Source organism: Vicugna pacos, chromosome 27, assembly GCF_048564905.1.
Source record: "Vicugna pacos chromosome 27, VicPac4, whole genome shotgun sequence".
NCBI lineage: Eukaryota > Metazoa > Chordata > Mammalia > Artiodactyla > Camelidae > Vicugna > Vicugna pacos.
Genome location: NC_133013.1, coordinates 24722504 through 24748020, shown reverse-complemented (window position 1 = coordinate 24748020; position 25517 = coordinate 24722504). Strand labels below are relative to the sequence as shown.

The following is a 25517-nucleotide window of genomic DNA, read 5'->3' as shown; positions in this document are numbered from 1 at the left end:
CTGTTAAGCACCTACTGTGTGCCAAGCTGGGTCTTGAAGCTGGTACTGGGGTGACAGAACATCCAGACCCAGTTCCTCCCTCAGGGAGCTCCCAGCCCTGTGGGGAGGCAGGTTTGTGAGTAGATGTGTTACAGTGAAGGCCGCTAGGACAGAGGTAGAGGTGTGAGGGGCTGCTTGGCAGAGTGGGAGGTCTTGTGGAGGGAGTGGTATGCCCCTCGGGTGGTAAGTCAGGGAAGGCTTCGTGGAGGAGGGGGCCCATGGACTGAGTGCTGGAAGTGGAAAGGTGTTCACCAGGTAGCTAAGAGATCTGAACGTGAAATCTCTCCTTCCTGCACTTAATTACGGTGGGAGATTATTTACCTGTAATGTCCTGTGCCTGACCTGGACCAGATTAATGGTATTTCTGGAGTCTAGACATCTTAACTGAAAAGAGCACAATCATAGCAGAAAAAAGCTTTTATTTCATTCTGTGTATTTGCACAATTACAACTCAACCTTTTAAACTGGTTATTAGGTCCCCAAATTTGAAAACAGAGAATATCCATCCCGGCTCCTGGGCTATCAGCCAGCCCCGAGGACAGCCTTTGATCATGTGCGGTCCTGTGTCTGGACTGGGCTGCAGAGGCCTGGTCCCTCACAGTTGGATGGCAGGTCCCAGCACCGTCCCACCCCATACACTGGAGCAAATGTTTGGTTTAATAGAATGGTGTGAATTGAACATGGATACTAATTAATAACAACACGAAGTAAAACCGTTGACAATAAATTCTGTGGTTTGTGTGTATGTTCCTGCATTGTATTCCCAGTTTGGGTCTAGCTCTGAGTCCTGTTAACCCCCTTTTCCTCCTGTGCCTCACTTTCCCCAGCCCCAGGTGGAGCACAGGTTTAGAGACTTGGAACCTTACAACTGGAGGCCCGGTTTGGAGGGGGCAGTCTCCAACTCAGATGTTCCAGGGAGCAGGCAGGGAATGGAAATGAACGAAGCAGGCTGGGTGGGGACTGTGGGGGACCAAAGGGACACCATCAGCACCACCAGATTGTTGCCACGTGTGAATGCAGGCCCTGTGTGGCCAGGTTAGATTTTTCCAAGAAAAGCCCAGATTTCTGTGTGATTTATAAAAGTTGGCAACTGACTTGAATCTCTTAAAAACCACTGAGCAGGCCAAGCCAAACACGCTGTTGCCCAGTTTGCAGCCCCTGTGCATGGTCCGACCCCTGCTTTTAGATGGCTAGGCACTGAGGCCCAGTGGGGCTGGAGTCGCTGGGTGGGGCCCAGGGCACCCTCAGTGGTTGGGCTCACTCTGCCTCCTTGATCCTCTCCACTTCCAGCCCGGGGTGTTGAATGTTACCTCTCCCACCCCAGGGTGCCCTCCAGCCCCTACAGGGGAGGCAGTCATCAGGTGTGCCTGAGCGACAACACAGAAGCAGGCTGCTGCGGGGAAGCAGGCAAACAGGCGTGAGTCACCGCCAAGCTTCCTTTCGAGGAGGGAAAAAAGCCGCCTCCTTAGAATTGTCACCCAGGCCTGCCTGGGGAGGGAGGGGGCCTCTTAGACCTGACAGTCACTGTCTGTGGGGTGGCTGCCCTCCGGGCCTTGTGGGTCGTGGGCACCGCTGGCGCCAGGTGAGTTGTGACATCTGGTTACAGGATGTGGCTCAGATGCCAGGCTCCCCGCGGGTGTGGCCGGGGGAGATGGTTCGACATGTTTGTTCAGTTATGACTTGTAAAAATAACACAGGAACCCTTTTATTAAAATGACGGCGTTACCAATCAACGTGTTTTAATAGGACACTCAATTAGAGCGAGATTTGCAGAGATGCAGACGCCCCCACATAAGCTGGCACCTCTTTTCCCTGTTGCTGGCTCCAATCCATCACTGCCTAATGGGGTCTCCCGTTCTGGCGAGGTGTGAGAGGAAAGCTGCTTTCAGCTTTCTCAGCACCCCCGAAACTGGGGGAGGGGCCCCGAGGGATGCACGCTGAGCACCTGCGGTGCCAGGCCCTGGGCTTGGTGCCTCAGTACACGACCTCACTTCGTCTTTGCAGCCACCTTGTGAAGTTGATGTTATTTGGCTCAGTGAGGACACTGAGGTTTTGAGAGTAACTTGGCCGTGGCCTGCTGCCCCAGGCCCACCTGAGCCGAGTTGGCTCTGGCAGTGTGGGGTTAGCAGGCTTCCCAGGTCTCTGTCCTCCCTTCCAGCTGCCCTCCCGTCTTCTGTCTGGGCTGGGCCCTTGCCACCTGTATCTCGCCTCCACACCAGCCCACTCTCAGGCCCAAGGACTCTGTGGGCAGCTGGTGGCTTGTAACCTCAGATCAGAGGCCAGTGAAGGGAGAGGGAGCTGTGGGGGAAAGGCATTGTGTGCCTGTGTCTGCACACGCACACATAGGCTCACGCGCGCGCACACACACATGCGCGCGCGAAGGCGTTTTATTTACTCATGTCACATGCCCGCCCCCTGGGTGCCTGCTACTTACTCCCCTGCCCTGCTATTAAGAGCTTTCCAGGGCTTCAGAGAAGGCCCTGATTTTATTTCTTGCTCATGGCAGGTGGGATGGTTTGGTCTCAGCCTGTAGCAGAGAAATCCTGCTGCCTCGGTCAGGGGCCTCGTGGGCTCCCGATGGACTAAGTGGAGCAGACCCACCCTGGGACATCTCACACAGGCCTGGGCTGAAGTGAGGACACGTGGGGCAGACTGGCTTCACCCAGATATTTCCCCCTCCCCTCTTGTCCCATCCCTGATGACGGTGATGCTCATGTTGCCTGAGTACTTCCTCTGTGCCGAGCACGGTATCAGGGGCTTTTCATGGTTGGTGGCTCCAGCTAATCCTCCCAAGAACCCTCTAGGGTAGGCACTCTTATCATCATTTTTCAGATGAGGAAACTGAGGCATAGGAAGGGGAAGCAAACTGCCAAAGCCACAGAGTAAATGGGAAAGCAGGGATTTGAGGCTAACTGTCTAGCCCTGGAGACTGTGTTCTTAAAGAGCTCAAGATCTGGCTGCTCCCTTGGCTTGAACTTAAGCCTTGCCTCCTCCGTGAAGCACACCCTGACTGCCCAGCCTTCTCTGAACTCGTCTAGGTTCAGTTGACTCTCCCTAGCAGGGTGGCCATCTCGGCCCTGCTTCTCCTCTGTCTCCCCAGAACATGAAGATGGACCACAGGGGTGAGGAGATGCCCAGAAGAGGACACAAGAACCCAGCTCCCAAAGCTGGAAAGGACCTGGACAGGGGCTAGTTTGCTCAACCCGCTGCTCTACAGAAAAGGGAATGGAGGCCAGAGATGAGGAGGGGCTCGTCAGGGTGCCGTGAATTAGTGGTGGAGCAGGACTCCGACCTCTGGCTCAGTGCTGTCTCCCCCACACCCACTGGTGCACTGATTTTATTTGAGACAGGGCCAGGATGAGTGGTAGGGGAGAGGCCAGAGCGAAAGCTGGCCAAGATCCCCTTTCCTCTCCATTGCCTCCAATTCTCAAACCATGCAGGCTTGAGCATTTTCAACTTCCCTCTCATCCTTCACCTCCCACCATTTAAGAAAAAAATTGGGAGTCGAGGGGAGGGGCGAGACGTCGACTTAAATGTTTAAATTAGCCTCACTTTGCTGAAAGCTGGGTGTCAGGATAAATCCATTCCTACAACGTCATATATCTTTTCCTGAGTGGGAAGTTGGTGAATAAATGAATGTTCTTCATATATTATTATGGCCTGACACAGCCAAGGCAGGGAGAGGCAGCCCGCCGTGATTAACGAGCGGGTCTTGGCTAACGAGATGGAGGCTGGGCTCTTTACCAAGGGCCCTGCGCCCTGAGGCGGCCTGTGCCAGGGTTGGGGGCTGAGCCCCAGCTTCTGGGCAATTCCAGACAGCCCTTGCTCATCGGCATCTGTGGCTGCCTTTCTTTTCCTCACCATCCTTCTGTCTGTCCCTTAGGGCAAACTCCGCCCCTTACTGCTTTTCTTTACCCTATCTTCACACCTTCTGTCTTCTCCTCTGGGGATTTGAAGGGACACCTCTGTGGCTCAGGAGAACAGAAGACTTCCCGGTGGACACCCTGCAGGAAAACACCATGGGACCCTAACACCTACGTGGCGTTTTTAGATCAAAAGCACTTTGACTTGGTCTTCACAATATGTGCATTGACCGATGAAGAAACCGAGGCACAAAGATGGAAAATGACCTCCATAAGGTCTGTGGGGCCCGGCCTCTGCCTGTGTGATGCTCCCTTCCCCTCCTGTTTTATTCTGGCTCACCGGAACCCCCCTCCTCTCTGATGCCTGTCCCTGGAGTCAACCCCCACACGTGGTCAGTGTCTGATGAGCCCAACCTGAGGGTGTGAAGAGGGAACCCAAACCTGGGAAGGAGGCCCACCATCCCACAAGAATGGCTCACAACCATTCTTGTTCTGGGGGCTTGGACTCCTGTCCTGTCAGCCCAGAACCAAGACCCTGGGCAGACTACCCAAGAAAACTCTTCTCAAGACATTGTCTCAAACACCAAACCAAGATGATTCCTGGGAATGAGAGAGGCCTCCTGGAGGAGGTGACCCTGAGACAGGGACATAGCTGGGGAGAGAGAAGGGTGAGGGGTTTGGCAAAGAGGGAGGCAGCAGGGCCCTGAGCATCTCACCTTGCTCACGGGTGGTGGGACTCCTTCTCAGGCTTGGGTTCCCGACCCACTCCCCCAGATGTAGGGGTCACAGGTATGGGTGGGGAGACCTGCACAGCAGAGGTGGGGCCACTCCCCGGGGCTGGGCTCCAAGGTCTCTCTGAGGTCAGCATGTGGGAGCCTGGATGGTGTGTGTGAGGCAGTGCACATGAGTGTGCGTGGGCCGTGGAGCGCTGGGTGTGTGTGCACACATGTGGAGGCGTCCCGAGCCCTGTGGGGAATGTGTGGGTGGAAGTCGGGGAGTGCAGGGTCGGTGCCCTGAGCACTTTCCCTAAGGTGGCACTTTTGCAGTCATCTTTCAAGTTAGCATGTCGACACTGGTGTTCTTAAGACTATGATGAAAAATGTGCAGAAAAAGGAGGGGAAACCAGAAAGATGCCCAGATGAAGGGAAATGGTCATGTTTTTACTGCCTCCGCAACCAGCAATGCTGATCCGGGGCCACCACCCTGGCTTGGCCTCCCCTTCATGGTGTGTGTGTGTTCATGGATGTGTAGTTGTCATTGTGTGTCAGTGTGTGTATTGTGTAACTCCGTGTGAGGGTGTGCGTCCATGGCTGTGTGCCACCATGTATTTTATGTGGTTATGTGTGAGAATGAATGCGTGACTGTGTCGTTGTGCGTTAGTGCTGTATGTGTGGGACTGTGCTTGTGAATGTGGGTGTCAAGTGTCTGAGCTCCTTGGGCTCCATGTTCCTCATGGCCCCCAGTGAGACTGTGGGCGCCATAACTGTAAAGTGCTGTTCACACCTGAGGCCTCGTCTGCTGCCACCACACGAGGAGATCTCCATGCAGAGATTGGGACCCATCAGGGAAGAAAGTGGGCTCAGCTAGTTAAGATGTAGCTAGAGGCCTTCCCTGGCCCTTCTGCATGGACATCAGCTTGCATGATCCTGGTAGTTGAGCCTCTGCCTTCCCAGCCCTGGCCTGGACTGGCCCAGAACCCTCCCACCAGCCTTTGCTCAGCCACACTGTGGAGACAGGTTGAGGAGGAGACTAGTCCCAGACCTGAAGGAACCCCCAGTTGCACCCAGGAGACAGAATGTGGAACTTGGGAGCAGTTAGGTTTTAAATCACATTTGGGCAATCAGAGAAGGCTTCCTGGAGGAGACAGGGCTGGAAAAGATCTTGGTAGATTGAAAGAGAACTTAGCTTTGCAGAGAGGAGGATGGAGGGAAATCTAGGCGGAAGAAACAGCAAGGGCAAATGCTTGGCATCAGGAAGGAGGCAGGAATGTGGAGGAGTTAGGGAGGAAGCCAGGCAGCTGGGCAGAGGGCATCTACGAAGGAGAGGAGCTCGAGAGGTGGACAGAGTGCCTGGCACATAGCAGATGTTCAGTAAAGAGTTGTGATATGAAATCAGGGATCTAGTTATGGAATTTTCTATGTGACCTTAGGGAAGGTGTTAAGCAGACAGTGTAATTACAGCATAATTACTGACAACAGCTCCGTTTGTTAGGTGCCTCAGTGCTGACAGCGGTTAGCCAAGAGTACTTAACCATTTCCTCTTCCAGATAAGGAAATAGAGGCACAGGGAGGTAGTGACTTGCTCAAGTGCTAGCACAAAGAAATGGTGGTGCCAGTATTCAATTCCAGGTCAGACTTCAGAGCCTGTATTCCTCTCCCCACTGTGCCTCCATTTCCCCATCTGCCCTGTGAAGGTCTGGAAGGGATGATGTCAGATTTGGCCACTCTCTGTGAGTTTGGGGAGTGTTGTACTTCTAGTCTAGGGCCTGCTGACCCCAGAGTTCCCTTTTAGCCCTGATTTTGAGCCTGGCCTTCAGGGAAACTGTTCTTTTCTGGTCAGATCCCCAAGACATCTGGCACAGAGGCCAATGTGGGATGGGGCCTAGGGTGGGCAATAGGGGCAGGACTGAGAACTCTTTGCAGTGAGAGGCATGTCCATGCTCCTGAAGGGGACTGAGTGCCCAAGTATAGTTCTAGGAGGGTCCTAGCCAGTAGGGAGTGTTTGTGCCTCTGTCTGTGGCCTTCTGGTCCCCTTTTCCACAGACCCGGCCAGCAGAGGGAGGAGCCACACCCTTCTTTTGTGTAGCCCTGGTCAGGTCTAATGCTTCCCACCCACACTGCCTGCCGCGAGCTTCATAACCACCTTGGGAACTGGAGACCCCAGCCCCCTTTTTACAGGGGAAGCAACTGTTTCATGGAAGCTTGTGAGGTCCCCAAGGTCCCCAGTGACTGAGGGCACAGCTGAGGCTTGGCTATCTCTGGGTCCCTGGTGACTCTGGGCCTGGCCCTCTCATGGACTGGGTCAGGGAGGCTGTGCCTCAGGGCGCGGACCCGACCTCTGAGTGGGCAGCCGAGCCAGGGTGCAGAGCCAAAGGGGCTGCTCTGCGGGCCTCGTCGTCCTCGGAGCCCCACCCAGCTCAGGGCACCTAGCACGTCTGCCCCCACAGACTCAGCCCCTGAGCCGGCTGTGCTCTGGGGGTGGGGCGTCATGTTGCCCTGTCCCAGGGAGGCAGGCGTGCCTAATGAATTAATTAATGTTGGCAAAGCACTTGGAGATCTCGGGCTGAAAGGTGCTCAATACACGCAAATCAGAGTGATTGTTATTACCCATAATTATGGAGTTTCTGCTGGAGAAATTATTCAGAAGCGGACGGTGGCTGGGCCAGCACAGGGCCCTGCCAAGATCTGCTCCTCAGTAGCAGTGGAATCTGTCTTCCTTTCCTCTCTCCCTTCCTCTTTTCCTCCCTTTCTTCCCCCTTTCCCTGTCTCTCTCCTTTCCCCATCCCTCCCTGCTGTACTTTCTCCCCCAGCTCTGGGCCTGCTGCCTGCTTTTCCACAGCGAATGCCTCCTTTGTCTCATCTCTCATGAAGACAGGCACCTAGCACAGCTTGGAGGAGGGGATAAGGGTAGTAGCCTCTCACACTCTGGAAGTGAGAAGCGTCCAGGAACCAAGTCTGTCTTGCCTCCTCAGGGTCCATAAGGAGGTCCCTGTGCCTCCTCAGGTGTGGGGGATCAAGCATGTTGATGTCTGGGAGGGCACTCTGGCCTGGAAGCTTGGTGCCTGCAAGGCTTGCCTACATTGTTTGCAGAGGGTTTGTGATGCCTGTGCTGCTGTGTGCACACATGGTGTGTGTGTACTTCCAGCTCCTTCTCCGTCAGATCATGTTCTCACTGTGATTCTGGGTCCTTGGCTAGACTGTTGGCCCCCCAGTGGCTGAAACTGAGTCCCCCTCCCCAAACCTGAGCATGTGGCACCCATGCTGACAGACCCTGGCAGTGCCCAGAACCAGCAGTCCAAATAATTTTTTTCTCAGCTGTGCCTTCCTTCCCTCCCCCAGTCTCCAGTCCGCTCTCCGTGGCTCTGTTCAGCTTTTGTACACACCATCCTCAGAGAGGGCCACTCCCAGATTCAGCACCACGAACAGCGCCTAGCTCAGCCTGGGGCCCACCATCTCCTCCCAGCTGAACACACCCCACTGGCTGTTCTGACTCAAGCCCTGCTTTGTCAGGTAGGGGCACTAAGGCCAAGAGGATGCCAGTGACTTCTCCAAGAGCACAAAGAAACTTAGCATTAGAGCTGACTACAACACTGTTCTCTAAACTCTCCAAGGGTTCCCAGTTGCAGCACTTGGAGGCTTTAGAAGGACTTCTTAGTGTTCAGTCAACAAACACTTGTCTCTATACCAAACTCTATGCCAGAGGAGAAATGGAGGCAGTCATCTCTCTGCTTTCTCTGTAACAGGACCGACATGTCAATAACCACAACCACAACAATGAGAGCGGGGCATGGTAGGCACTACAGAACCATGTGATTTTGTGGGGCCCATAAGAAGTGCTCCAGACAGGAGGCTGAGCAGGTTCCTGTAGGATGGAACAGTCAGAAAGGCCCCTGAAAAAGGCGGCACCAAGCCCGGAGAGGAAGAAAGGAGGGGGAAACAGCGTGGTCACTGAAGAGGAGGCTGGCATGAGGCCACCTGTGTGTGTGGGAGATGGTGAGAAGTCCATCTCATGGGCTTAGGGCAGGTGGCAGCGATGAGTCTGGGAAAGTAGGCTGCACCCCTGCTGAGGGGCTGGTCTCTGTTGTGTGGGCACAAGGGAAGGCTGCTCATCCCATGGGCACTGTGGGATTTCCACCCAGCTCTCCAGTGCTGCAGCCTGGCCTGCCGCCAGAGTCCCACTCCTCATTTCTCCTGCCCTCCCTCCTTCACCTGGGGCTGGCCGGTTTCATCTGGAAGTGACAATAGGTGTGGGTTGTCTGTAGGGTCTTTGTGCCTTATTGCTCAGCTTGTAATCTTTCTCATCCAATACAGGCTCCTTTCTCTTCCCCAGCATTTGTCAGAAAGATGGGACAGAGCCCCAAAGCCCTGAGGGGAGGCTGGGCTAAAATAGGCCTCTTGCTGCCCATCCATTTGCTCTGTTCCTGCCAGCTGCCTGAGTGTGTTTGCCGGACACTGTGGGGCTATGTTTGGCTTTGGATAATGAAGTAATGTCCTAGCTGAGGAAAGGATAGAGTATCCGTTAATTAGCTCAGTTGTCTACTTTGAGGACAAAAAGTCTTTACTCCTGGGCTTCCGGGACTGGCTACTGTGGGGGCTCTGTGGGGGCCAGTAGGGTAGGCAGTCCACCTTGAGGGTGACAGTGAGAGGACGAGAGGGGCCGGGCAGGCAGGGGCCACACAGAGGGAGCTTTCTAGGAACGCTGCCTCCTCCACCCTGGTTCCCCAGCAGGGCCTTCCTGGCTCAGGGGCAGCATGGGGCAAGGGAAGCCTTGGATCAGATAGACCTGGGGCCCATCCCTAGCTCTGCCACTTGCAGGTCTTGTGACCTTAGTCAAGTTCTTGCTGACCTCTCTGGGTTTTGAGTCATTTTCTCTGAAAAATGAGGCCATGATCTTACTGCCATTTGCGAGGGTGGCTGCTCAGCCTGAGGGTAATAATGAAGCAGAGTGGCTGATGCACGGCAGCGACTCAGAAAACGTTGGAGGCCTCACGGTTCGCCACGTGGGGTCATGCCGTTACTTTGGTCTTGTCTCAGACCTTGTTCATCTTGGGCACGTGTGCCCTGCCTCCCAGCCATCCGATCCCTTGGAAGGATGAAGTCTTCTTCCCATACCTTTCCCAGGGCTCAGGAGGCAGTGGGTCTAGTTGAATAGTTGAATTAAAAGGCTGAAGGTTTTGAACTGCCTCCTCCCTTACAGGCTCTGGGGCTGGGGTCCTCCCATGTCCCCATGGGAAGGGGCTGAAGATCAGGTCAAGTGAGCAGAGGGGAGGAGACTGGGATGGAGAGGCCAAAAACACTGCTTCCTCCTCCAGGAAGCCCTCTGGGGATCAGCTGGAGGTATTCCTCTCCTATATGACCCCCTCCCTATAGGCTTTCACTGTATTCCTCCCAGGGCATCCTCACTACCCCCACTATTACAGGTCTTATAATCCTTCCCATCTCTACGAGGCTTTTTCTAAGTTCTCTCATAGCCATGACTGTTCAACTCTACAGGTGAGATGGATAATTGTAGTAATGGTAATCATAAAAGCAACTAACTTTCATTGAGCACTATGTACCAGGCACAGTTCAAAGCTCTCTATGTGTTTTCACCTCTGTACTTTATGCCCACAGGATTAGGTTTACTCCCATTTTACAGAGAAGGAAGTTGAGTCCTGAGGGAGAGAAAGGGCCTCTCGGGAGCATAGCATGAGAAGTGGCAGAGGCAGGCTCGCACCTGGCTAGGTCAGTTTAGGCTGACAGTCATGAATGATGTTCCCACACTGTGTCCTGTCTTTTCTCCTGGACACAGGGAGATGATGGGATACACTGGGGCCCTCAAGGAGCTCACAGTGGGAAGGCTCTTCCCAACACACCCCCTCCATGTGTCCCTGTCCCACCTGACCTCCTCCTGGCCCGACTCAGGTGGCACCTGTGTTTTTCCTGTCACCTGGCCGGGTCTCTGGCTCTGGGCTTTCCTCAGGGTGGGCTCCACAAGGGCAGAGGCTCGGGTCTCGTTGGCTGGAGTATTGCTAGCACTTACCGGGCCCTGGCAGGTAGTAGGTGTTCAACTAATACTTGTTTAATGAAGGAATGAGTGTCATTGTGTGGATTAAATGAGACCATGTATGTTAAGTACTTGGTGTTCAACAATATTTACTGAATGAAAAATACATCTTTGGGTAGAATAGAGGAGGTGATGATGTCAGATGTCTGGCTCATAGTAGGCTCAGTGTATGGGAACAGCAGTAATGGTAGTGTCCATTCTTCTGGAAAGGGCTGGGTGGATGGACTGGAAGCAGGGACAGGAAGTGGGGGTGCGGAAAGAGAGACGGGAGAGAGGCAGGTGCTGGAACCCCAAAGAAGAGGCAACAGTGAGGAGGAGGCTGGTTAGCAGCTGGGGCCCTGACACCCACTCTGTGTGGAGCTGCGGCCTGGAGCGCGTGCGTGTGTGCATGAGTGTGGGCGGGTGTGTGTGTAAAACAAATAACTGGAAAATGAATTTAATTATAAGGCACTTTTAATAGCTATTTATATTTAATCCTGCTAATTCTGTGTCTTGTGTAGCCAAGCTGTAGTTCTATTCTTCTTACTCAGTTGCTAGTGAGAGTGAAGGGAGAGGGGAGAGGGGATAGGGAGACAGCCCCAGAGGAAGGCAGCAGGCGTCCTCCCACCCCAGGGGTTGGCCAGGCCAGCTGTTGACCCCAAGGGCAGGGAGGAAGGGGCTCACTGGCAAGGCTGTCCCAAGGGAGATCTGGGAAATGGGACCAGCCCTGTCGCCAGGGAAGTTAGTTCATCTGCTTGTGTTTACTCAGCACCTGGGGTGGGGGTAGGGAGCACAGTGGAGAGTCAGGCAGATCCAGGTTCAAATTCAAGTTAAACCATGTGCTTTAACCTCAAGAGAGGCTCGCTTTCTCCATTTGTTAAGTGGGCATAATGTAAGGGGCTATTGGGAGGATTAAATGAGATGGAGGAAGCACCCCATAGCTGGTGCTTAATAAATGCTTGTTCCTGTACTCTCCTCACTCCCCTCACCAACCTCCAAGCTGATCACGTCACTGTATTTCAACCTCTCTGGCTGCTCCCAGATAGCCCTTAGCTCATTGGCAGAGAGAAGGTGATTGACTAACTCGATGACCATTAAATGGCTGAGGTCCTGTCCCTATTTTCAGAGGACACCTTGGTGATGGCTGGGGGCCTGGGAATGTGGGTGAGTTGAGGGTGGTCTTGTGGGAGGACCCCAGAGGCACTGGAGCAGCCTCACTGGGCAGCCAGGAGGAGGCCTATGAAGCAGCTGTGGGAGGGGCAAAGAGGAGCCATTTCTATGGAGGGACCATTTGGGAGTTAGAGATGCCTCTCTGCTCCAGGCCTTGCTCAGCTGCGGAGACTCTGGGCCAGCCAGCAGCCTCCGCTGAGCCTGTTTGCTTGAGTGAGAGGAAGAACTTCAGGAAGGCTTGCCCAGAGACAGGGTTGTGGAGAGGTGCTCCCCTGCTTCCCGACCAAGGGGATGGCGTTGTGCTAGTTTCCTGGCAGTGCTTCCCATGGTCAGGAAAGGCAGGGGCCTCCCTGGAGCCCTGTAGTGGCAGATGATGCTGGACACAGACCTCCGTCCAGGACTGCCAGTGGGAACTGGGCTGGGGCTGGGAAGACAGGGCAGGGATGATCCTGCCAGAGGGAGGCTCAGGGAGGCAACCACAGCCCCTGAGCGGACCCTATGAAAGGAGAGAACTTGGCTCTGGGTTCAAATCCTAGCTCCGCCATCTACAGGCTGAGTGATCGCTGGGCAGTCACTTGACCCCTGAGCCTCGGTGTCGCCTCCAACGTCTGGCACATAGTAGGTGCTTGGTGCTTCCCCTTCCCTCCGCCCACGTCCTCTGCTGACGTGTGGAGGTGGCTAATGACGGAGGGTGTGATTTCTCTCCGGAATTTTCCCTTTAATCGGAGACTGTAATGCCTGTGATCCCCAAAGGAACGATGTTTTCCTTTAATGGTGACATTTCAGGTGTGGCGGCAGGTGCAGGGAGATGCTGGGGTTGGGGCTTGCCTGGTTCCTGTGTCATGTGCAGCCACATTCTCTGGCCCTTCTCCACACCCCCTTCCCCAAGGCTCCCTCTGCTCCGTTCACAGGCAGGTCAGTGTCTCGTTAATTTGATTGAGGGATTTGTTCCTAGCACACGCGCCCGTCAGCTTGGGGAAAGCCCGGCCTGGGAATTGACAGACTTTCTGGTAAAGCCAGGGCCAGCCTGACCTCTGCTCTTTTAGGAAGTGCGGGGTCACTGGGCAGAAGTAATTAACAGGCACACAGCACAAGTGATTAACCCTGGAGGGAACCTGGGGGTCCGGTCCTTGGGAAGAGTCCCCAGGGATGGGTCTTTTCTGCTCACTAATGCAGACCGTGCCTGTGCTCCTGCTCTGACTCACTGTGAGCCCTCGTCCACTCGGTCCTAGCACAAGTGGCCACGAGTCCCAGGTGCCTGCCACGTTGTAGCCATGTTGCTAGAGGTAAAGGAGGGGGACAGAGGGACCCAGGCTTGGCGCTTTGGTGGGGCAGTCTTGGACCTGAGCCAGGCTACTCCTGCTATGAAGCAGAGCTTGAAGGCAGGGAGGGTCTGGAGAGGTCCCTGGAGAGTGCAGTCTGAGAGTGCAGGCTGGAGGCCCAGGTTCTAGTCCAAGTTCTGCAGTTGGCTTCCTGTGTGACCTTGGGTAAGATGCTGCCCTCTGGGCCTCAGTTTTCCAGTCTGTGCAACGGCAGTTTTGGTCTGGACCAGCTAATCTCTGGACCCCTTCTGTACCCTCCATCTCTGATTCTAAGGAAGCTTAGGGAAGGGGCTGAGCCTGAGGGTGGGGGATGAGGGTGGTCCCAGAGCACAAGTTGCTGGAGAGGGGTGGGAGACAGATGCAATGCTGCCATCCGCTGCGGCCGACACATTCATTAAGCATCTATAAAACCAATACACCCGCCCAGCTCACCTGGCACACGCGCCTCGGGATTTATTTCTTACTGAATGGTGCCATCCATCAAGTTAGCTTTGCTGCCAGCGGGCGCAGCGTCTTGCCTGAGTCTCCTGCTGGGTAGGGTGCCTTGTTATCCTCCAGGCAGGGCTCGCCTCCCCACCAGCCGTGCTCCTACTCCTGACTGCCCTTTACCCATGCCACCTGACTCCTTTATCCTCTAGGTCTGCTCCAGTCCTCAGGCAGACAGCAGGTTCAGGGTGCTTGAAAGGGTGCTGGGCAATTCTGGGCCGGCTGCTTGGAGGAAGTAGCAGTACTGGTTCTGGACCTGCAAAAATAGCTGGGCAGGAGTTAGACAGGTGGAGAGAAGAGTAGTTCTTTCAGCCTTAGGGTTGGGGGAGGGATAGGAGACCATGGAACGCAGTGGAGGAGGTCCCTCACTCACACCCATGTTCCTTATCCTGACTCGTTCTGTCCTCAGTTCTTATAATCTCCTGTTCTTTCAGGCTCAGGTGCTCTACATCCTTCTCAGGTGGCTCAGGAACCATTGAGTGACCCTACATTGGCCTCCATTGACACGGTATCCCCACATCCATCCCTGCTAGAGGCATGTGGTATATGGCAAGTTCTACCACCAACCAGCTATGTGACTCATCTTTTTGAGCTGTGATCCTCCATAGTTCTGAGAGAAATTGGCAGGTTTCACCGAAGAGAGGGCATTTGAGATGGGCTCCACAGAGTGAATGGGAGGTTCAGTGGGCAGAGACGAGTTACAGTGGCAGGAGGTTCAGTGGGCAGAGACGAGTTACAGTGGCAGGAGGTTCAGTGGGCAGAGACGAGTTACAGTGGCAATGATTCTAGACTGTAATGGAATGCCTGGAACAGTGCGGAAGACTTCCGTTGGGAACTACTTCTTGACCATGCTGCTGTGGTTAAGGGTGTGTCTGGAGCCAGGCTGCCCCCGCTATGAATCCGGGTACTAGTTGTGTGACCGTAGGTGAGGCACTAAACCTCTCTGTGTCTTGGTTTCCTCCAAGAAAAGGGGGGTAATGATAGTCCCTATCTCATAGTGTTGTACTGATTAAATAACAAATAGGAGTACATAGTAACTATTTAATAAAAGTTAGGAACTGTTGTGATTCTTACTGAGGCTCAGCGGGACTAGAGGATTTGCCCATAGACACAGCTTGTGGTGAAGGTTCAGGATTCAGACCAACGCCTGCTTAATTCCAAACCTCTGCTCTTTCCTCTACTCGGCATTCCTAGTGTCCGACAGAGGTGCCTGATGTAAACCAGTGTTAAGGGCTCCCTGGAGGTGCTGGACCAGGCTCTGCCCACAATAAGTTCTCCTCCCTTCCAAGGACCTTGTCTGTTTTACTCACTGAGGACCCTCAAGGCCTGGCCTGTGACAGGTGCTTAAGAAATACTTGCCGATTGTCTGGCTGCATTAATGAGGTAGGGCGGACCCCCCACATTGCTCTGAAGCTTGCACTGCTCACTGCATGAGCCCCTCAGACCCCTCTTTCCTGCCTGGTTGGGAGGTACTGCCCCCACCCCCCCCACCAGGTTCACAGCTGCACCCTCTATGGCCCTTGCCCCGCCCTCCCAGCTCCCCGCCTTGCTGCTTCCCTCCCCAGAAGCGGGCCTCAGCCTGGGGGGCTTTTTTTCCATTCTGCTCCCAACCCCTAGTCACGGCAAATCTGCAGCGTCTCTCCTGTCTCTCTCTGTCCTCCCTACTTGCTCGTTAAGGAGAGAATAACTCCTGAACTTGATGTCTTTGCCTCTGCTTTTATATGGAGCTGTAATTTGACTGTCTAAAGGTTCTTAGAGGAGAGAGAAGAGGAAATCACCCCTCAGTCTGTGCCCGGAGTAGACAGTCTTCAGAAGGTATGGAGCAGATCCTACCAACCCTCTCCGGGCTGGGGCTCCTTAGGAAGGGCATCTCAGGGTGGTGGATGGGGTATTGTGTGCGTGCACCACTGAGGGGTCTTTTTTCCACCTCCTCCGTTGCCCCATGCTTTCCTGCCAGTGTCGTGGGGGCCCGTGGAAACATGCCGGCGGGGAGGGCGGAGCCTCCTTGTGTCTGGGACCGCGGGATCTGAATGGTCGTGCCGGCCCACACTCGGCCCTGAGATTTCCTACACCTGCAGCTGTGTTTTGCTCACCTACTATTTTAGCAGCACCCCTTCCTGTCGCCTCTACCAGAGTTGAAACCGTCTATGTGTTTCACTGTCTTCAGAGCAGCTTCTCACCCTCTGTAGTTTGGTTCCCCTGGTTGCCTTGTGACCTCAGCTCTCTGATGGGCTGAATGAAAGTTATGATTTTGCAGATCATCCAGCTTTGTCTCATTGCTTGTCTGGGAGCAGCTCTCTGTGTCTTCTACCCGCACTGGTGCCTGTCTCTGTAAGGGGGGTGCTCATGCCCACCTCAGAGAGCTGCTGGGAGGGTAGGTGGGCTGCTATGTCAGCCACCTAGATGGTGGCTCTGCAAGACCCTGTCTATGGTGACTCTGCTCCCAGAGGCCATGGGGAGGAGATGCAGTGATGGACGGGGCCAGCTCTGGCTGGGCTGGATGGTGGAGGGACCAGCCTGGGCCTTCTCACCCCTCAGAGGCTTGGGAAGGAATGTTCAGCTCCACGCACACCCAGTGGCAATTTTTGTGGCCTGGCCCAAGGTGGGCTTGGGGCTCAGCCAGGTCAGTCAGGTCCCCTGGAGCAGCCCTCCGACAGACATAGCCTCACATTTGCTGATAGCTGGCTGAAGTCCCCATCCTCTGGATCAGCCCATGAAGCTACTGGGCACAAAGGGTGACACCTAACATTCCTGTGCACCTGACATTCAGGCTCTGCCTGCTGAGTGTGGCCCAAGCCTCTCTCTGTCTCTCTCCCCTGCTAGAATCTCTCCCCCTCTGTCTGAACCTTGATTTCCCCTTGGCCCCTCTCCTCTCTGCGTTCAGCTGAGGTGCTGGGAAGTGTTCTGTTTGGATGTTCTGGGTGAGGCTTCCCTGGTCTGTGCGGGGACCAGGCCTTCAGCCCCCAGCAGCGGGGCAGGGCTGGTTACACTGAGCTTCTACTGCCTCCAACCGGCCCTGATGCCCACAGAGCCTGCAGCCCCAGGGGGCCGCGCTGGAGGAGCTGAGGCGGGAAGCCACTTGCCTGCGGAACCACAAGGTCAGTCTGGGCCTTTCCGTTTCTTCCCAGCAGTGGTGGGCCCTGGGGAGAGAGGCTGGCCACACTGTAGTCTGTGGGGCCTGTGGCCTGCCCCTCCTGGGTGGCCAGGCGTGGTGTCCGGGACCACTCTGGGGGATGCTGGAGGGGTAGGAAGGGACTTTCCTGGGCAAAAGCCCCAAGTCTCTGTTGTGTCCTCAACCCAAGGAGGCTGAGACCTCAGGGCCCAAAAGTGGAGGACAGAAAGCCTGAGACTGGCCAGGCATTTCTTAGAACAGCATGGACTACGGGGCAATGTGATGGATAGGGACGGGATTGGTTCCTGCAAGGCTCAGGCTGAAGTGGGCTGACCCACGTTTCCAGGAGTCCAGCCATGCCAGAAAACCTGAGGAGGGGCCAGGAAGCAAATCTGGTGGAGGCTCTTTTGAGACTTTGCCCAGGATGACCCCCTGTCTATAGTGCCTTTCCTAGCCCAGTAGACATCTTAGAGAACCACTTCAGGCATCTCTTGACTTCCTAGCCTGGATTTGGGATCCTCCAGGCTCCCATCCCCCTTCTGTTGGCCTCATGGTGTGATAGCTGCCTGCCTTCTGGTCTGCCAGCTTTTCGAGGGGGTCGGGGGTACTGGTGGACAATGACTGCTTAAGGACCTTTGGACAGCATCCTACCTGCCACCGCTGCCTGGCAGCATAGCGGGTGGAAGCAGCTGCTCTCTGAGCCTCCGTTTTCTCCTGTCCAAACTGACTTCTTAAGGGGTACAGGTTAGAGATCAGCTGAGGCAGGCCTCTCTCTTTGGGTGGCCACCTCCTCAGGCCTTTCCTCAGCCTGTTGTCTCTGTGGCCCTGGGTCCCCGATTTTATGTCCAAATCCTCCTTTATTCAGAGCCCTGAACCCCCTCTTCAGGAAGCTCTCCCTGATGCCTTCAGCCCTCACTGCTCTCAGTCTGAACCTTCTGTTACACCCCCGTTTCTTCCTTCTCCTAGGCACACACTCCCGGCGCTTTGAGGGGTGACTGTGCAGACCGCTCAGCCTGCCTGTGTGAGCAGCTGCGTGGTCGTGCTGGGGAGGGGAGGAGCTCACTGGTGTGGTGGGGAGCAGCAGCTCCTGCCCTGGGGCCCCTGAGGCAATGCTTGGTCTGTGCCTTGAGCGGGGAGGCTGGGGATGAGAGGATTTGGGTCAGAGTTCAGGCTAGGAAGGGCCTTGAATGCCAGGTGAGGAATCATGGGATCTGCCCTCCCTCTGCAGGTAGAGAGCCCTGGGAAGAGGCCCCTAATTGGATGGCATGTTCCTGAGAGCAGACCCTTTCTATAATGCCTGGAGCCCTCCACCCGCACCCTCTGCCCTGTGGTTTTCTACTTGTCCTGGAGATCTCTGCTCTGAGGACATCGCCCTAACCACTGTACGAGCTCTCAGGGCCCCCGACTGTCCTTTAAAGCCCTCATCCCAGTGTGGAATGGGCTTCTTCCCCGCCCAACCCTCCCCCACAGTGTGACCACTGATTGCTCACTGCGCCCTCATGAGGGCAGGAATCAGAAAGGGATGGTGTTCCCCTGAGTCTCCAGCCCCAGCCCAATGCTTGGCATGGGGTAGGTACTCAATAAATATGATGGATTATGTGACTACACGCAGGGGCACAGAGCCCATGAGCCCCACGCTGAAGGCTGGGCTGACCGGGGAGGGAGAGGCATGGACCTCCAGTGAGGTGGGGCAAAACTGGGCCCCAGTTTGGAGCTGTGCTTCCTTTGTGTGTCATTAGGTGGCTCTTTAGAGAGCTGTTTGCTGGAACAAAAGCCATCTCTGGCAGCGCCTCAGTGGGCGGGCCGGGCCTCGCTGGCTCCCTTCGGAAATGCTTTGAGAACAGGTGGACTGAGCCAACTTGTCACCCCCAGGCTGGCTGGTGACTCTGGGGAGTGGGGGTGGCCCCCAGGGTGGGGGCTGTGGGAGGCAGGGCGATTGGTGGATCCAGCCCTGACCTCAACGAAATTATTTTTAAAACCTAAAAGAGAAAGGGGATATTTTTAACCTTTGTTCCATCAAGGCATCCCAAGGGAAAAAGAAGAGGGAAGGAGGCAAATGGAGAGTTGGGAGAGGGGCATGAGAGGGGCGGGGGCTTCCAGGGGAGGATGAGCAGCCCAAGAGAGCCCTGAGGACAAGGTTTTTTGTCCCCAGTCCTTTTAAATTTTTTAAAAGCTCCAAACAGCAAGAGGGACAGTGGAGTTCATTATATCGAGTTATCTCCTCCGTTTCAGGCAAAGATCAATCTTCCAAGTCTTGCAGCTCCGAGGGGGAAGGGAAAAGAAAGAAAATGGGAGGCGAAGGAAAAAAACTCCCTGGACCAATTTCCGCTGGCTAACACGATTACTTGGCTGCCTGGCAGCAGCGCCAGCTGTTGGCAGGCATACTGGCCCCCCGCCAGTCGTGCTCAGTTGCCGGCTGCCCCCCAAGGCTTCCTCCTGAATGGGATAGGTTGGCAGGTATGAGAGCCTCAGTTCCCCCCTGGGGCAGGGGCTGCTGGGCCTGGCATTCCAGGGAGGCCTTGGGCCCCACTGGTCTCAAGTGTGCATCCACCGCTCCAGCTGGCCTTGTCTCAGCCTTGTGCCCACTTCCCTGCCTTTGCTCAGAGGGTCCTGCCCTCTGGGTGAGCCTTCTGGTTCCTTCCTACTTCATGTGGGAGCAGATTGTGTAGGAAATAGAAACACAGGCTTTGGAGCCAGATAGAGCTGCCTCTGCCTATTCATTCATCCATCCATCTATCCATCCATCCATTCATTCAGCAAATATTTACCGGGCATCTGCTATGTGCTGAGCACTGGACATAGTAAGAGGAAACAAGGACACAAATCAGCAAGATAATGTCATGTAGGGATTAAAGTCTATGAAAGATGGGAGAGATTGCAGTGCGTGAGGGACATTGACCTAGGATGACCAGGAAAGATGAAGGAGGTTCTGTTTGACCAGGATGATAGTCTGGGGGAAAAGCATTCTGGGCAGAAGCAGTAAGGACAGAAAGCCCAACAGTGGCCAGGGTGGGAGGGAGCAGATTGCGGGAGAGAGTTCTGAGTGGTGGGCAGGCTTTGAAGAATCTAGACTTGATTCTCTCTACCATGGAAACCCCTTGCTTATGGCTGGAGAGTAAGAGGATTTGATTTGTACCATTATGTGGCTGCTGTGATAGTTTGGGGCCAGGGTAGGAGCAGGGAGCCCAGCGAGGCAAGAGGCTGCTGCAGTCATCCAGGTGAGGGTGGGTGCAGGTGAGCTGGGGCAGCGGGCAGGTTCTGGATGTATTTCGGGGTTGAACTGACATGGTGTGCTGATGGCTTGGGTGTGGGGTGAGAAAGAGAAGAGTCAAGGCTGAGGGAGACATCATTTTGGGGATAAAAATTAAGAGTTTTGTTTTGGACAGGTCTGTTAGATGAGCAAGTGGAGATGACAAATAGGCCTGTGGATACGTGCAGCTGGTGCTCAGGAGAGAGCTGGGGCTGGAGAGGGAGATCTGGGGGGCATGGCTGGGATTTAAAGCCACAGGACCCACTGGCTGAGACCAGGGAATGTGTAGACAGGAGAGAAAAGAGAACCCCAGCCAGCCTTGGGGCCTTGGATGTTTGTAGGGAGGTGGGGTACGAAGGGAGGAAAGATTGGGAGACTCAGCAGGAGAGGCTGAATCCTGGGAACCCAGAGATAAAGTGTTTCACGATGGAGGAAGCAGTTAGCCGTGTCAGAGAGTGACCACTGGATTTGGCAAAACTGAGGTTTCTGGAAGCCTTGATAAGAGCAGTTTTGTAGAGTCGTGGTGATGGAAGCACGACTGGAGAGGGAATGAGGGAGGGCGGGAGGTAAGGGAGTGGAGACTGAGACCCTTACTAGAGCTCTTGAGTTTTGCTATAAAAGGGAACAGAAAGATGGAAGGGCATGTGGGTCAAGGAATCTCCCTCCCTCTTTTCCGCCTTTTCTTCCTTCATAATATTGAGGGAAATTGATATGCTCTTTATCAGCTGTGTGACCTTCGGCAAGTAGCTTCACATCTTTGAGCCTCAGTCACACATCTGCCAAATGGAGCTGACAACTCAGATGTTACTGGATCTAGTGCCTGATAGGTGCTCCATAAATGGGAATTGTTTTCAGTAAGCATTCACCTGGGGAAATGGTCAGCCTGGCCTCGGCACAGACATTTTTGGAGGACAATTCGGCAGTGAGTATCAAAATTTTGAATGTATATACCCTTTGACCTATTCTTTAGAAATACTCGTACGTATGTACAAGAGGCAGACTTTTGCCCGGTAATGTTAGAAATAAAAAATTGGAACCCCGTAAGCATTCATCTTGAGACGTCTGGTTCAGTAGGTACGGGTATGCCCCCGTGGGAACTTCCTCCATGTAGCATCGAACATAACAGGACTCTGTTTGGAGCAGACGCTGGCACTTCATTGGCTCAGCCACTCCCTAGGCTTGGTCAGGTTACTCTGCACTTTGGTTTTCTTATCCACGAAATTAGGCTAACAGCAGCACCTATTGGGTGTTTGTTATAAAAATTAAATAGGTTAATACATATAGTGCTCAGCCCAGTATTTGGCACATAGTAGGTGCTCAGTGAGTACAATCAGTGATTGTTGTTATCTTTGTGTGCAGACAGGGAAAGGTCTCCAAAATCCATTGCTAAGTGAGGAACGCGGTTACACGCCAGCACAGAGGCTGTGCTCGCTGGAGTGTAACCCCAGGTTTGGGTCCAGATGTAAACGCCTGTGCATCTATCTGCATGTGTGTGCAAATGCACAGTGAAAGCTTCACATCGAGAGGGAGCTGGGACCTTTGGAGATGTGGTTGGACATAAGAGTGTGTTTACTCTGCAGGTATCTGTATTTGAAGCTCTTAACAAGAGAAAGCTTTCATGTGCAGACATACCTCAGAGATGTTGCGGGGTTTGGTTCCAGACCACCACAATAAAGTGAATATTGCAGTAAAATGAGTCACACAATTTTTTTGGCTTCTCAGTGTACATAAAAGTTATGTTTACACTACAATGTAGTCTATTAAGTGTGTAATAGTATTATGTCTGAAAAAACAAGGTACATACCTTAATTAAAAAATACTTTATTGCAAAAAAAATGCTAACCATCACCTGAGCCTTCAGCAAGCCATAATCTTTTTGCTGGTGGAGGGTTTGAAATATTGTGAGAATTACCAAAATGTGACACAAAGCCATGAAGTGAGCAAATGCTGTTGGAAAAGTGGTGCTGATAGACTTATTCAATGCAGGGTTGCCACAAACCTTCAATTTGTAAAACCCACAAACTCTGCGAAGTGCAGTAAAGTGAAGCTCAATGAAATGAGCTGTGCCTGTACGACTTGTATAATAATACGGCTACAATCTGTGAAAATGGTGAATTAGGTCTTCACCCCCTCCAGGAAGCCTTCCATGACCACACTGGCCCACAGCCCACAGCCATCAGATCTATAAGCCACATTTCCTTCTGTGGCTGCTTTGAGTCAGCTGTGTGTGCACTTGAGTGTGGTCTCCTCAGTCAGCTTATAAAATCCTTGAGGGTGTAGGCTATGCGCGCTGCAGTCCAGACACATCTAGACTAGCAGTTCTCAAAGTGTGACCTCAAACGGCAGCAGCAACATCACCGGGGAGCTTGTTGGAAATGCCGATTCTCAGGCCCCAGCCGGGACCTGTTGAATCAGAAACTGTGGGGGTGGAGCCCATCAAGATGTGTTTTCGTAAGCCCTCCAGGCGACTCTGATGCATCTACTGGTACTGATGGGGAAGTCAAGGCACAGCGAAGGGAAAGGGCCAGCCCAGGGTCATGGGGTGAGCCAGCGACAAAGCTGAGATGACAGATCAAAGCCCCAGTCGGAGGTGCAGGAGAGGGCCTGGATACTCCCCAGGAGGGAGGATTTGAGGTTCAGCCCTATGTGTCCGGGGGCCAGAAACCCCACAGGTGTCAGTATAGGTGGGGACAGCTGCTCTCTGTTTGGTGTGCCCGTCCCTCAGGGCCCACATGGAGCTCTGGGCCTGCTGCAGGGACTTCCCCTGACCCCCATAACTCTGTCCCTCCTGAGGCCCGTCTCCAGCCAGCTGCACTTGCTTTACAGAAGCATTCTTGACTCCTTGGAGTGAGTCTGGCATTCTTAGGCTGCCCAGACTCCTGTTTCCTCTGTCCCAGGCCGTGGGTAGAGGCTTGGTGGTTGACTGCAGGAGGGGTGGGTGAGGAGTCTGCAGGTCTCTGTCTGACTGCTGTCTCACCCCTTCTTTGCTGTCTCCCTGCAGGTGTCCCTCTGAAGAGCCCTTGACCCCGCTCACGCCCCCCCGAGAGGTAAGCAGCCACTGCCTGGGTTGGTGGATAAGGCGGGGGCTGGGGGCGTACGTGCCGGCCAGGTTCCAGGGGCCTCTGCTCCACCCTCTCTGCCATCCTTTCTTTTCTTCCATCTCCTGGAGCCCACCTTTTCCGCCTCCAGCCGTGCTCCTGGGGGTGCAGTTGAGTCACAGGGTGAAAAAGAGAGTTTGGGAATCAGCTTTTGGGAAGGAAAGAGGAGGGTGGCTCCTTGGTCTGGGAAGGAAAGAGGAGGGGTCAGGGTTACGGGTGCTTGGGGGCAGCTGTTGGGGTTCGGGGGCTGCTGGCCTAGGCACCGGCCAGCACTGCGGCTCAGGGATCCTGGAGGCCCCTGACTGAGCAGGGAGCAGAGCTGTGGGCCACTCAGGGGAGGTGGACCGCCTGTGTGGGGCAGGCCAGGGTGTAAGTTGAGGCTATGGGTGCTCTGGGTGGTCGAGCTCAGGCTTCTGAGCTCTTGTGCTCTGTAGTGCGTAGGCATTTGGGGGACACAGTTCCCAGGCCTGGAGAACACTGTTGGAAGAGGGGCTGCTTGGGCAGGCCCCAGACGGTCTCAGGGCGGGTGCTTTCCCTCCCCACCAGCTTCCTGTGTCTCCTCGGACTTCAGTTCCAAGGAGGCTTTGCTGAGTGGATGATTTCTAGGAGGGCTCTGGCTTTAATTTGGCGTCAGGGGGCCCAAGTGTGTCTGCTGAATCAGCCTCGCCTCCACACGCAGGAGGGAGCGGAGGGGTGTGAAGTGGGGGAGGTGGCACCATTCCCCCCACGCCTTTCGCAGCAGCAGCAGTTGGTGGGAAGCAGTGGGAGACTTGAGGGCAGGCCTCCCTGGTCCTCCGCCCTCATCTCCTCTGCCCTCGTCTGGTCTAGTCTCACTGCACAGCACAGGGTGGGGTTTAACTGAGATAACCAGCTGGAGTTCTACCTTCACCCTCATCTGCGTGACACACTCCCCTGCATTTCTTCATCTGTGAAAGGGGGCTCCTCCCAGTGCATCCTTCCGGGCATTGTGTTGTGTGGAGAAGGCCTGGTACAGAACCTGGCACACAGTTGATGTTCAGTAAATGTTAAAGTGCTTGTCAGTTATTTTGCTGCATTGACTGAGTTCTGTGAGCAGAGCCTGGGGCCAAGCATGGGGTGGAACTGGTTATTGGGAAGAGTCTGCAGGACTCTGGGGAACAGAGAAGAGCAGCTCTGCAAAGGCCTTCCTGGGTCATTCTTGGAAGGAAAAACCGTGCCCACTGGACCCAATCTAGGCAGACTGCCTGGAGGAGGGATGTTAATTGTTATTAATTTGCCATGGTCGATCACCTCTTTTAAGTCTACAAGAAACATTTTTCACACTTTAATTAGCTCATTAATCTTAACCACCCATGAGAGGGAGCAGTTTTTTCCCTTCCTAGAGGTGGAAATGGCGAGGCTGAGAGGTGGGGATGGATCCTAGTGGCCCAGGGAAGACTTGGTTCAGGTTCTCTCTCCAGGTCCTACAGTTTACCCATCACTCCCCACTGCCCTGCCCATTGCCTCCCAGTCTGGGGCCTCCCAAGGGGAGGGGCATGGTTGGAGGCCACATCCTTGGTCTCTTGGGGGTCTGCCCTCCAGAGAGAATGGTGTGGGGGGGTAGGAGCTGGAGCCTGCACCAGTCAGTGGGCATGCCTGTCTGGACCAGGAGGACACAGTCAGCAGGGCTGTGAGGTGGAGACACTTGGGTGGTCTCTTGGGCTCCCTCTCAGGGGAGGTGGACCCTCTCTGGGCCCCCCCCCCGAGGGCTCCCTCTCTGGGGCATATTCATCCCTCCTGGACATGACCCACTTCCCTCTCCTCTGTGCCTGCACACTGGCAGCCCCTCTGCATAGAGTTTGGCCCCTTTTGGAAGCTACCCCACAGTAACTGCCCTCAGCTACTCTCCCCAGCCCACCCGCCATCCCTTGAGTGGCCGAGTGGGCCCCAGCCCCCTCTGGTTCCGCGAGAGCAAGCTCCAGGCACTTGTCCCAGACACAGAATTCAGCAGCAGGGATAGAGCTGGGAAGAGGTGGGTTCAGATCCATGAGGCTGCCCGCAGAGGCTTGAAGGGATGTCATCCAGCACACCTGGAACTGGCATCTGATGTATGTTTATTTATGACTCGTGGGACGGCCTGTGAAATCTTTGGAATAGAAGAAACCTGTGCTGAATCAGAGCCCGTGTGTGTCATGGGTCGGGGGGCATGGGGAGCCTGACAGGGAGGCATCATGCAAATCTGGGAGCCACAGTTACAACAACAGCATCTGTCAGGGGGCAGGAGGAGCCACAGATCACATGAGGGCACAGGCTCCATCTATAGTCAAGGCTGGCGAGGGGTGTGGCCAGACTTGGCCAAGGCTCTGTCTCACGTGAAGCCGTACGAGGTTACCAGGGGTGAACAGTGAACACCTGTCTAAGGGACAAGAAGAGCCGAGGAGGCCTGGGGAAAAGGTCTTACCTGGATTAGCCTGG

At 54.6% G+C, this 25517-nt stretch overlaps 1 protein-coding gene across 2 annotated transcripts in view; it reads left to right on the top strand.

Annotated features, from left to right (window-relative positions):
• Positions 1-25517, top strand: part of LINGO1 (leucine rich repeat and Ig domain containing 1) — a 184071-nt gene that overhangs the window by 47159 nt on the left and 111395 nt on the right. The window contains exons 1-2 of one of the 2 annotated variants that reach the window (XM_072950965.1): positions 16708-16722; positions 22988-23033. The gene's annotated coding sequence lies outside the window, so the exon portion shown is untranslated. Of the gene's footprint in view, positions 1-16707; positions 16723-22987; positions 23034-25517 lie in introns of those variants that run through there. The other variant, XM_072950964.1, reaches the window with a different exon arrangement.